Source organism: Amblyomma maculatum, chromosome 6, assembly GCF_055883805.1.
Source record: "Amblyomma maculatum isolate TAMU_Amacu chromosome 6, ASM5588380v1, whole genome shotgun sequence".
In the NCBI taxonomy this organism is placed as follows: domain Eukaryota; kingdom Metazoa; phylum Arthropoda; class Arachnida; order Ixodida; family Ixodidae; genus Amblyomma; species Amblyomma maculatum.
The window spans coordinates 56,482,618-56,494,931 of NC_139349.1; the positions used below are offsets into that span (position 1 = coordinate 56,482,618).

Below are 12,314 nucleotides of genomic sequence, written 5' to 3' on the forward strand. Positions count from 1 at the left end.
AAATCAGCCTGCCAGAACCATTTGCATTCTCGTTACCCCTACGACACGCAAGCACGTCCACGTGGCTTGGTTGAAGCGTAACTTTATATGGGATCTGGTAGCTTACGCTCTCGCCTCATAACCTTAAAGGATGTGCTTAAGTGTCCCCAATAATCTAGCACCTTACACTGATAGGGCGTGATAGGGGAACAATGTAGCAGGCAAAAGAAGCTTCCGCCGTCGCTTTCGCAATTCAACTAGAGTTAACCAAAGCTAAACGACAACTATTTTTTGTCGATTTAAAATAAATAAAGGTACAAGAACTGTTCCACACAGGCTAGCTATCCGCAGTGTCTTAGGGAGGGGGTGAAGGATACAGCGGAACGAGAAAAAAAGTTCACTCGTATAGGAAGAACGATGTCGTAGGCTCTGAGTTAACCTCGACCGGCTGAGGTTCTCTAACCGGCACTGATGTCGTACAGAATACGGCTGTCCTTTGCCTCATCATCATCATCAGCCGCACTATACTCACTGCATTGCGAAGGCCTCTCCCATACTCCTTCATTTAACCTGGCCCTGTGCTAGCTGCGTTCACTTGACCCCTGCTAGCTTCTTAACCTCATCCGAACACCTAACTTTCGGCCGCCCCTGCTACGCTTTCCTTCTTGTGGTATCCAATCTGTTACCCTAAGCGACCATCAGTTGTCCTCTCTCCACACTACATTCCCTGCCCATGCACGTTTCTTCTGGATTTCTACTAGAATGTCATTAACTCGAGTTATTTCTCTGGCCCCCTCTGCGCGCTTCCTACACCTTAACGTTACACCACCAATTTTCTTTTCATAGCCCTCTGCGTTGTCCTAAACTTAAGTAGAACCCTTTTCGTCAGCCCCCACGGTTCGGACCCATAGGTGAGTACAGATAAGATGCAAATGTCGTATACTTTTCTCTTGAGCGATACCGGTAATCTACTAGTCATAATCTGCAAATACTTCTCAAATGCGCCTCATCCCAATCTCATTCTCCTAGTTATTTCTCTTTCGTGGTCTGGATCTGCAGTTACTACATGTCCTAAGTAGACCTATTCACTTATCCCTTCCTTTGCCTCATAAAATAACATAAAATACACTTCACATGCAAGCATGACCTTACTATAGCTTCATTTATATTATTAGTAGTCGTGCCGAACACAAACTGCAGACTGTCGGTTGGATGCAGTCTTTCACGGCCTATTGCGCGTCCCAAAACACATATGATTCTTAGCTCACTCCCTCATTGTGGTCTACGCTCGCTTCACGATCATGTTTCAGGGCCGCAACATCGAAACATCGCGCAGTCATCCATTTTATATATTAGCCGGAGTTTTAGTCGAACGTTTTTTTTTTTTTTTTTTTTTCATTTTGTTTGGGAAGAGGGGTTTGCGCCGCATATACTGTCACGAGCGGTGTCTTTCATTTTGAAAGGTGACCATAAACGGTTGCTAGTTTGAACATCTTCTGGCAATGCACTACTTTTTTCACTTCCGTTTCTTGGACACAAAAGACTGGTTTTCTGGCATCCATTTAGATTTGTTTGAGTGTGTGACTGAGTCCAGGACATTTCAATAACTTCGTTTTGAATGTATTATACGCTCGAAGCACAGCTCGCAAAATGTCTCCGAGATGCTGGGCGCACGGTGCATGGGGTATGGTCCGTTTTGATCAAATCTAAGTGAGCAATCGATTTCTTGAGATAATAATAGATCACCATGCTGGCAGTTGTAACTGTGGGGAATTTAAATCGCTTTATATGATAGACGGCAACAAGACTCGAGCTTCAATTGACGATGTACCACACAGGCACATATAGTCGGATACCCTCTTTTTGACCAGCTGCCGAATATTTTCTATGAATGCTTGGCTACTCACCGTTTGCCGATACAGACCTTTCATGCATAGAACGAGGGTTGTCAGACCATCGCAAGCAGTAAAGGTGATATGTATTTCCTTTTCGTGGAAGCCGTCTGACAGCATGTACCGTTGCAACGATGATGTAGACAATAGCTCAGGAGAAGGACGGACAGTTTTATAGATAAGTGTGTACAATCTTCTAGATATTTGTCTGTCCGCGGACCGCACCAGTCAGACGTTGCAACAAAAAGTTCGAAGAAGCATGTTACGAGTTTTGACAGATCATCTTTTTCCTTGTTAGAGGCGGGCGACACGCGCGAACCAGAACCTTGTAATACGCTGTGAAGAGGTAAAAAAAAATGGCAAAAAGGAGTCACAGGTAGGGAGCTTCATGAGCGCCGGCTGTGTAACGCTCCGTTCCATCATGGCGCCACCAACGACATGCGGAGTATACGTGCCCGTGACAACAAAGCACAGGACGCACGACTAACAAACGCTTGCGAGGCAGCAGCTGTGACACTCTGGACTACCAGCGGGTGGCTAGCTGCTGATGAATTACAGTCGGCTGCCTTGATAACAAGAAAGATAGAGCCGTGAAAGGCGAGCTAATCAAAATGGAGTACTGCAGCCTGTACTGCACGCGCCTTCTCACTAAGTTAAGGTACCTTAGCGCCTAAAGAGAGACCGTATCCATAACTCAACATCTACAGGCTCAGTAGCATGAAGGGACAGATGAAGGAAGAATTTCTTCTGTAGCAAAGCAACCTCCGCAGTGTATCGAAGGCACGGTGCAAAGAAACGGTCATGCACTCTGTTGCGCTTTCGTTCGCTTCGGCAATTGATAATGTTTTATGGGGTTAACAAGCGAAAGTCTTCATCAGCTTCACCGCCTACAGCTTTATGAGCCGTGTAGTGAAGAAACGGACGTTTTTGTGAAAAGACTCCGTTTCGTTACAAGAAAAAATATAGCACCATGATTCTTCATCCCCTCTTTTACACTCGTCGTCATTTAGGCTACTGTGACGAAGGTATAGAGATCAACACTGTTCTCGCTATCGCTCAATCCACTTACATTCAGTACCGACGGAAGCACCTGCCTTGACCCTTTAATAGCCCTGTCCTCTGACAGCGCGGCCGCACACTACCCTAGTGAATATTCCTGTTTAATTACATCATCGGTTCAATCCTGGCCGCTGCACCTTATTCTCGGTGGAAGCGAAAATCCAGGGGCCATGCACTGGGCTATGTCAGTGTACATTAAAGAATCCAAATGTTTAAACTCTCCGGAGCCCTCCACTGCGGTTCTCTCATAGGTAGATTCACTTTGGAAGGTGAAACTGCACAAACAAAAATAAAATGAACCAATAGTTCGTTGTTGCTGCATTTTGATTCTCCTGGAGCCCATACGACAAAGTGCTAATGCGCAAAATATTAAAAGTAAAATTGAGTAAAATGTAAGGAGCTAGATATGTGGGGCAAAAAATACAAGCGGCTGTGTTGATAAGCCGACTTGTTTCTAGGCCATCAGCTTAGGCGCGCCTGGATCAAAGGGCTTTTTGGTGTTCTAGCGTCGAACTGGTTTTTCAAAAATAAATTATTTCCTTCTGTTTGCATTTGAAGCAAAACACATCGCGGTCATAAAAGTGACTGAGACAGAGACGAATAACAAACATGTTGTTCGTTAGTTGTCTGATTAGAAGTTGTGGTTCAGGTAATTCATAGATGGAAGCAGCCACGTGGCGCACCTCACTGGGCATGAAATAAGAAACGTCGTTTTTTTTTTTGTCATTTCTTTTTCAGAGTATCATGCTATCTCAGAAGGCCGTGACATCTCTGTTTATTTCTAGCACAGAGCGGGGCAGTGCTTTTAATCTTCTTTCTATTGCCATTTAGTCCGCATGTCCGCATTCTCTGTTTCTACATTCGATAGGGGTCGCATATAATTGAAGAGACGGAACGTGTGCATCAGTCTTTGTAATTTTCGTTTTCTTGCGGATCCAGAGGTAATGCTCTCTTTCGAGCTTGTGACTAGAAGATTAACGCTGAAATACGAGAAGGTTTCGAAAAGTTTTGGATCTTTTTATGAAACTATCAGACCTTTAAAACATTTCTTTTTTCCCAGAACATAACCTCCTGTTCACTAATGATCTTCTTCGGCTTAATTTCCTAAAAAAAAAAAAAAAACAAAAAACCTTTTTATATCCAAGACAAAAAAAAATGAAAACCTACTTCTGTTTATCAGACCAATATTTTGTGACAGATTGAAATGAGTTTAGGTCTTCGCAACTTGTTCTCTTCATGCTTGGAAATAACAGTAAAGATGGCTCAGCTCTTAGAAACCGCACTCTCAAATAGCGGCGGCGGCAACGAGAGAACTATAGAGCACTGTCGTGAACGAAAAGGAGGCCGCCTATTACTAGTTCTCGACTTTTCGCCATGATGGCTTCATTCAGTTTTCGTTGAAGGTTTACTATTTCCGTTTTCCTGTCTTACTATTTTCAGGAGCAAGGCAGGAAGAGGAAGTCAGCCCTCTCCCCCACCTCCCACATCTGCCACGGGAAAAGAAAGAAGAAATGTCGCCATCGCTCTTTTATTTCATCTTGGCCGTTGGAAATGTTTTGGAGAGGAGGAAGCCGAATGCATCCTCCCGTGCTCTCTTTCTCGGCCCCACTTGAAACACCACTTCTCATCTCCAATCACAAGCGCGATAAAACATCGAGGTCACTTTAATATAGATGCAAGAACTCTGTTGATGAATGCGCGTGGCCATGTTGATCTTGCTTTAAGGGGCTTCGTGGTACCTGTGCGGCAGAAAGCTTCAAGATATTGAAAATGTAGGGGGTGATAGCGCGACCAATGCTTGCAAAATGAGAAATTCTGGCGGTTCCTCATGACGTTGCCTCCCGCTGAGATTCTATCATCCAAACCGATTCAATTTTCTGAACCGTTCTGCACACGAGTCAGTCTTGCTCGTCTAAATGCCGTGTTTGAACTTCTTGAGGGGACGGGTGATTGTAGCATACGAAGGGCTTTTACTCCCATACGCATATACCAGTCTACTGAGAATTCCTTCTGACGGAACTTCCTTTTTTCGACAAAAACCGCTAAGCGCCGGTACTAAAGGAGAAAATAGTGTGAAGGCACCATTTTTTTACTGCCCCTGCAGGCCGAAAGGAAAAGTAGAAGCTTCATAATAGGATCTTCCTTCTCTCGAAGGATAATCTAAACAAAATGTAGATGGAGATCACTGTCAGACGTTTGGTTTCATCTAAGTTCGAAAAATTCTGATTGCCCCCTAACAAGAACTGGAACAATGTCTTCCGTTGTATCATCATCATCATCATCATCATCAGCCTGATTATACCCACTGCAGGGCGAAGGCCTCTCCCCTATTTCTCCACTTAACCCGGTTCTGTGCTACCTGCATCCACTTGATCCCTGCGAACTTCTTAATCTCATCCGCCCACCTAACTTTCTGCCGCCCCCTGCTACGCTTTCCTTCCCTTGGAATCCAGTTTGTTACCCTCAGCGACCATCGGTTATCCTCTCTTCGCACTACATGTCCTGCCCATGTCCATTTCTTCTTCTTAATTTCCACTAGAATGTCGGTAACTTGAGTTATTTCTCTCACCCACTGTGCACGCTTCCTATCTCTTAATGTTACCCCTACCATTTTTCCGCGCTATACCTTCCGTTGTATACCTTTCTTTTGTTCTTTTGCTTATTTCCATTTTACACGATGCAGAGAGGCCGAGATAAAAGCTGCTATACTGCAGCTTGAGGGGACCTCGACCCCCTTTACACGCGCAATCGCGGCAAAGCACAACATATAAATGCATATAGTGGTACTTCCCCACACAGGTATAACGCAGGCGTAATGGAACAGCACGGGTAACCTGTTCTGCAAAGGTAGTCATACAGGCACACATTAGATAAATGAAGGGGAAATGAGGGTACTCGTTATAATACATGGAGGAAAGAAGCCAACAGTCGGCGAGGCCAAGGAAAGCGTTGGGGATTGTACTTTGTCTTCTTTTTTTTTTTTTACTTCTCATGACGTTTTTCTTAAAAAAACAAAAACAAACAAAAAAAAGCACAATCCCCAATGCTTTCCTTGGCCTCGCCGACTGTTGGCTTCTTTCCTTCATGTATTATAACGAGTACCCTCATTTTCCCTTAATTGATCTGCTTGTAGCTTACGGGGGTCTCGGTTCTGGCAGTCTTGAAGCCATAGGTAGCGTAAGAGGGTTCTAGCACAGCTTTCGCCCTAGCTCTTGATCACGTTCTACGTGACGTTGGCGGTAACACAGGACGTTCCACGTCCACCGCTATGGTTGAGGGCGGCGCTGGCGAACACTCTCAAGGTTCGTATACAGACAACATAAATACCCAAGAAAGTAGCAGGGGGGACAGCGGCCGATGTAGCTCAGTTGGAAGAGCATCGAACGCAATATTCGGAGGTCGTGGGTTCGGTCCCCACCATCGGCACGTTGTTTTTCTTTCTACTTTGTGTTTATCTTTCCCCTCGACAGATTACATTCCTACTTTATGTAATTACAGAAGGAAAAATTTAAAAAAAGACATAAAGTACAATCCCCAATGCTTTCCTTGGCCTCGCCGACTGTTGGCTTCTTTCCTTCAGGCATACATTAGGGATGACAAGAACAATGTCTGTCAGAAAAAACTACACAATCACTCTGAAGTACATGAACTCCAGAAAGTCTTAAAATCTGAGGGGCTCATATTTTTGGTACTGATGCCAATTTCATTAATTGATTAACCGCGGTAAATTGCTCTAAAGCATTTGTTTACTCTAATTTGTCTTATGTGTTGCAGCCTTCCACATATAGCAGCGCCGCGTACTCTAAGCGGGTAGGTCTTCATGCAGATTAGCGATGTCAAGTGATGTAGAATTATGTTTCTGCTAAAATAGAATTCTTGCAGGGTTCGCTATGTGTAAATATCACGCACGTTTTACACGGGATAACTCTCAAAAAGAGATTCACTACGTCCAGCGTAGGATGCATTGTAATGACGCGCAAAGCCCTTTTCTAAACGGGGGAAATATTCTCAAGATTTGATAGAGTTGTCAAGCCCCAAACCAAACAGCAATAATTCATGTGCGAGGCAGACAATGCATACCTTATCTCTTTTGATCGCATGCATTGTTACGATGAGAAGTGAGAAAAACGTTCTAAGTTTCTAATATAAAAGAAGATCCCGCACAATTAACATGTCTGTTGTTTTGCTCTTTCGGCGTCTCTTGCCCGTGCCGGTTTTCTAAAATGATAAATGTCAGACTCCATTTTTGAGCATGTGCGACGGGAAGTGCCAGCTATACAGGATCAATAGAGCCAAGCATGAAATGAAAGCAGTTCAACTGTTAAAAAATGAATAAAGATAATAAGGGATGAAAAGCAGACGATGGCGAGTAATCCAAATGGCACTTGCTTTCTCTTTGAAGGGCACCACACAACCACACATGTCGAGACGCAAAGGAACGTTGGACAGTGTTTTCTTGGGCATACTGAGAAGAGTTTTGTTTTGAGCTAACACACGGATTTACCCATATGTTTCGCGCACGTAGACAACCCAACTGAGGAACATTGTTAACAGCAGCGGGCGACCGTCGACTGTCCGATAAAGCGGCGCCAAGCGAAGTAAAGTGGAAATCGGGAGAGGGAAAGAAAGTGGGATGAAATCATGCTATTTCAGCGAGTGCGATCTGTTTGGCTGTTCTACTCTGTCGAAAGCAACCCCTCTAATCGAGGTTTATATCGGAGTTCTGAGAGCACCTCTATATCTTCTTTGTGCTTGTGGCTTTGATTGGTGCTAATTTGTAACAATCCAAGTTCTACACTTGTGCCCAGTTCCATATTTTGCGTGTACTGTCTCGAGGAGGTTTCTTTGAAATAATTGTGCCGATATTTAATGCCCTCGGCAATGACCTAATAGCTTGCGTTTCATGTGAGGATTTTTTTTTTTTCGATTTTATCATGTCACGTTTTGACCTCGCATTATATGCGGATCCGAGCAAATTTCAGCACAAATTTACATTTTCGGTCTCTTTAGTATTCAGCGCTATCAACATCAGGCTTCCAGCGAGAGGAGGCGCAATCTAGCGGTGGCGTCGATCGACTGTTGCTATAGTTTCAGTTTCCCGACGCTGACCCCGCGAACCACGCGACCATAGAACCACCCCCGCTGCTCGCGATGCGCACGCTACCGGAAGCAGGTCGGTCGCACTTCGAACGATGCAGTAATGGTGAAAGCAGGACTCGGAATTTTGCACGGGTCTCTCACGGGCCTTTCCAGCCGGGCTGGCAGCGCCTTATAGCCGAATCGCGGACGCTTGACCAGCATTCCCGGGGCCCCGCTTTTGAGAAATGCGGGAAATGCAAAACGTCTCGAAGAAGACTTTACACGCAAAAATTTCTCTAGCAAGGGGCTCTCGGCAGACAATACACCAGGCAACGACGATCGCGAAAATACCGAACCAGAAAACATTTCCGGGGTGAAAACGCCGTGCGTCTACGCGCAGTGCTAGTCGCGAACAGGCGCGAGCGCGGCGCATGTTGACCTGCCCTGTTCGCGAGCTACCATTCCGCGTCCCAGCTGGAAGCGGCCTGCTGGTTTGCAACAAGCGGTGGACCATACGTGGCTTCTGCAATTGCCAAGGCGAATTTGAGCTGCACTCCTCCTCACGGTGCATGAATTTCTTTTACCAAGCGTGTCAGTGCGGTGTTTCAGAAGCCCTCCACTACGGCACCTCTTTCTCTCTGTTTTCACTCCCACCTTCGCGATGACGCGATAGCGTAAGCTCCCAGCCAACGTATAAAACCCGCTTCAACCGAGCCGTATGAACGTCCCTGCATGGCTTAGGGATGATGTCAATGCACGGGTTTTGGCAGGCTGATTGCGATATCACCCTCCCATATAAAAGGAAAGGCCCGAGTTGGCAGCTTCTGCCAAAGGTAATATCAGGAAGGCCTACGTCCAGTTAGTGCTCGGACATTGCAGCTGCCAGCTACCGCCTCCCACGTAACGAAAGCGTTACGCACGGACGAACACGATCCGCGAGCATGAGCCATTAAATACTATGGCCTAAAAAACATGCTTCATTCAACATTCAACATAGGTGTATCTCTTATTAGGTTAGAGGGGATTGGACTACCTTAAACAAAAGTACACGCTTATTTAATAAAGCCCGTTATCGCTTGCTTCATTGCGCACGCCCCTTTCGAAGCTATATCTTCCCGAGAAACGCTATTAAAGAGAACAGTGCGTTTGTTTGTTTGTTTGTTTCCTCCTTTCTTTCTTTCTTTCTTTCTTTCTTTCTTTCTTTCTTTCTTTCTTTCTTTCTTTCTTTCTTTCTTTCTTTCTTTCTTTCTTTCTTTCTTTCTTTCTTTCCTTTCTTTCTTTCTTTCTTTCTTTCTTTCTTTCTTTCTTTCTTTCTTTCTTTCTTTCGTTCTTTCTTTCTTTCTTTCTTTCTTTCTTTCTTTCTTTCTTTCTTTCTTTCTTTCTTTCTTTTGCCTCTCAAATCTACCACAAATCAACGCCTTCTCACGTAATGCATTGAGTGGCGAGCTAAGCCTGCAGCCCTTCAAGCGTGAAATCACAGTGTGGCCTCTATAACGGGCTGCGCTTACTTCACTGAAACGGGGGTCTAGTTCCACCTCGTCAGTGAGTGGCTGAAGCTCTAACAGCACAAGTAATTACCACTCGCAGTGTTGTTTCCTTTTTTGTTTTTTGTTTTTTGTTTGAAGGAACCTTCTTTCATTACATTGCCATTGGATGGCCCTTGCGCAAGGATTCGCATCCGTCGAGCGTGACACCCTTTTTGATCGCTAATGACTCTTCTTTCTTCCTTTTATATACTTCTGCGTGCTCTACGTTTACGCTTTTGTATGACAAATTATAATTTCAGTGTTTTCTTTCCTTCACACCTAAGATACATTTCTTTTTGCTTTGGTTGCGTCTACCGACTGAATTAAAAGTTACAATTTCAGTATTTTCTTTCCTTCACACTTGGGATACATTTCTTTTTGCTTTGGTAGCGTCTACCGACTTACTTAACTACCATTCTCTTTACTTGCGGGGTGCTAACTAATGCACATTAAGAGCTCTTGTGAAAGTTGCCGACAAAGGTGCTCATTACAGTGACTAAAGCGGCATGTGATAGCGATAGATGTAACACAGTACGAGCTTCTCTTCGTCTTGACATAGTTGAGTTGAGTTGAGTTGTTGTATGCTACAGGTGCGGTTAGGCTTGCTTATTCTGCCGGAAATTGCTCCACCGTCTTGACATAGACCGCAACGGTGCTCATTACCTGTAACGTGAACGCCAAAGATACCGACTGAAGTATGTTTTTAATCTTGAGCGCAAGCCTGACTAATGAAGCGAAGGATGCAATGAATACGCAGCCAGCCGGTACTCATCAAGAGAGTATGAGGCAAGAGAAAGAGGGAAGGAGAGAACAGCAATCTACACCTGCTGTCGACGTGTTCAAATGACAGCGCAACGCAAGATCCAACAAGTGCGGTGCAAGTGCGTGTCTATGCGACTAGCACCAATTGATTCCTAATTCAGCTGTCCTTATTCCACCTTAAAAACGGCAAAATAAAAACGATTACACCAAAACACCACTTTCTTTTCGCGGCGCACTGGGAGAGGCGTTTCGCCGCGTCAGTATCGCGCCTTTCAACTCGCGCGCACGAAATCTCTGGGACTGAAACGCATGCAGCGGCTCCTGCAGTGTCTGGTGACAGGAGGGCTGGCAGCTGTCAAATGAGCGTCGGCGTAACTTTTGACTGCACCAACCAGCTTCCTGCGGCTGGTGTTTTTTTTTTTTTTTTTTTTTATGTGCGGAAGAACCACTATTATTCATTTTATCCTGCAACAGAGAGATCACTGCGCTTCCGCTGTCATTCTGTGTGAATGCCACTTGTCAAATGTGTGAATGCCTCTGTCTAATAGTACTAACTACAATGATACTAAAACCAAACAACTGCAGTTTAATAAAGACTGATGTTTACGAAACAAAGGCCAAAAAGAAATAGAGGCACTTATGAACAGGTAGAAGGGCTGGTACGATAAAGTTCGCTATGGTCTGACAACGAACGTCAATTATGGCGATTAAGCGACACAATATTAGTTGGTATCCCAAAGCATATTCGCGCACAAGCACCCATGTTGATCGGAAATTTTGCGCCTCAATAAACTGAGATGAAACATTTTGAGGCAGAGCTTTAAAGCAGGCCTTCCAAACCCGAAGAAAAGCGGAAAAAAGAAAAGATTCGAAGCGGCACATTGATTAGTACTTTGTAACACTAACCGAAGAACCACAAAAATTATTTCATGAGATATAAGCACTCATGCTTTTTCATGGCACCAAAGTACTATTATTCATACATTCTTTGTATGCCGACGAAAAAACTACAGAACCGTGTTACAAATAAGACAAAATTTTCCATAGGTCTGCAGTAACGTCAGACGTTTCTGTAATTATGTAGACTTTTTCTACAGAACTTTGTATGTAGTTCTTTAGTTATTTATGTCGTAACTACACAAAATTCAATATTCGTAACTACACAGGTTTATGATCAAAAACTGCACAGAAATTCACTTGGGACAGCAGAATGTTTCTGTAGTTCCTTCCGACCGGGTACGGACCAAACGTTTATTGCTAGGACTGAGTGGCGCAACTTGACTCATTTAAGAAGTTATTTTTTATTCCAAGTGCAATACTGTATCAGAATATCACGAATTGCTATTAAAGGCTACATACTACTGCAAATCCGATAAAGACGTCGTAACGCGAGCAAGATGTGAAAGCTCCGCTATTCCCATTTGTGCCTACAAGGGCAGCTACAGCCCATAAGAAGAGACATGAATAACAATTTTGAATGCATTTCTTCAATATCACACTGCAAGTATACAGTCGTGTCATGGTTAACTAACGCAAAAGAGGGCAGCCCAGAACAAAGTGTGGAAGTGTGCAACGTAGTTTGGAGTCGAGGCACGTTAAAGATAGTACAATATGTCGATCCTCGTATTACCCCAGATTGGGAGGACTGGATGCGAGCGCGGCCAAGTGAAATAAGCTTAAACTGAACATTACTGAATATTTTTTCTCATAATAGTAGTAGTAGTAGTAATAGTAGTAGTAGTAGTAGTAGTAGTAGTAGTAGTAGTAGTAGTAGTAGTAGTAGTAGTAGTAGTAGTCGTAGTAGCAGTAATAGTGGTGGTGGTGGTTGTGGTGGTAGTAGCATTAGTAGTGGCAGTAGTATTAGTAGTATTAGTAGTAATAGTAGTGGCAGTAGTAGTAGTAGTAATAGTAGTAGTAATGACAGTAGTAGTATTGGCAGTAGTAGTATTAGTAGTATTATTAGCAGTGGCAGTAGTAGTAGTAGTAGTAGTAGTAGTAGTAGTAGTAGTAGTAGTAG

At 44.1% G+C, this 12,314-nt stretch overlaps 1 protein-coding gene and 1 non-coding gene across 2 annotated transcripts in view; one reads left to right on the forward strand and one right to left on the reverse strand.

The window, feature by feature from the left end:
• The window catches only part of LOC146185804 (uncharacterized), a 57,436-nt gene that overhangs the window by 12,245 nt on the left and 32,877 nt on the right, over positions 1 to 12,314 (reverse strand). The window lies entirely within an intron of this gene.
• On the forward strand, positions 6,284 to 6,356 carry TRNAL-CAA (transfer RNA leucine (anticodon CAA)). Its single transcript has one exon. It is a non-coding gene; the product is annotated as a tRNA-Leu (tRNA).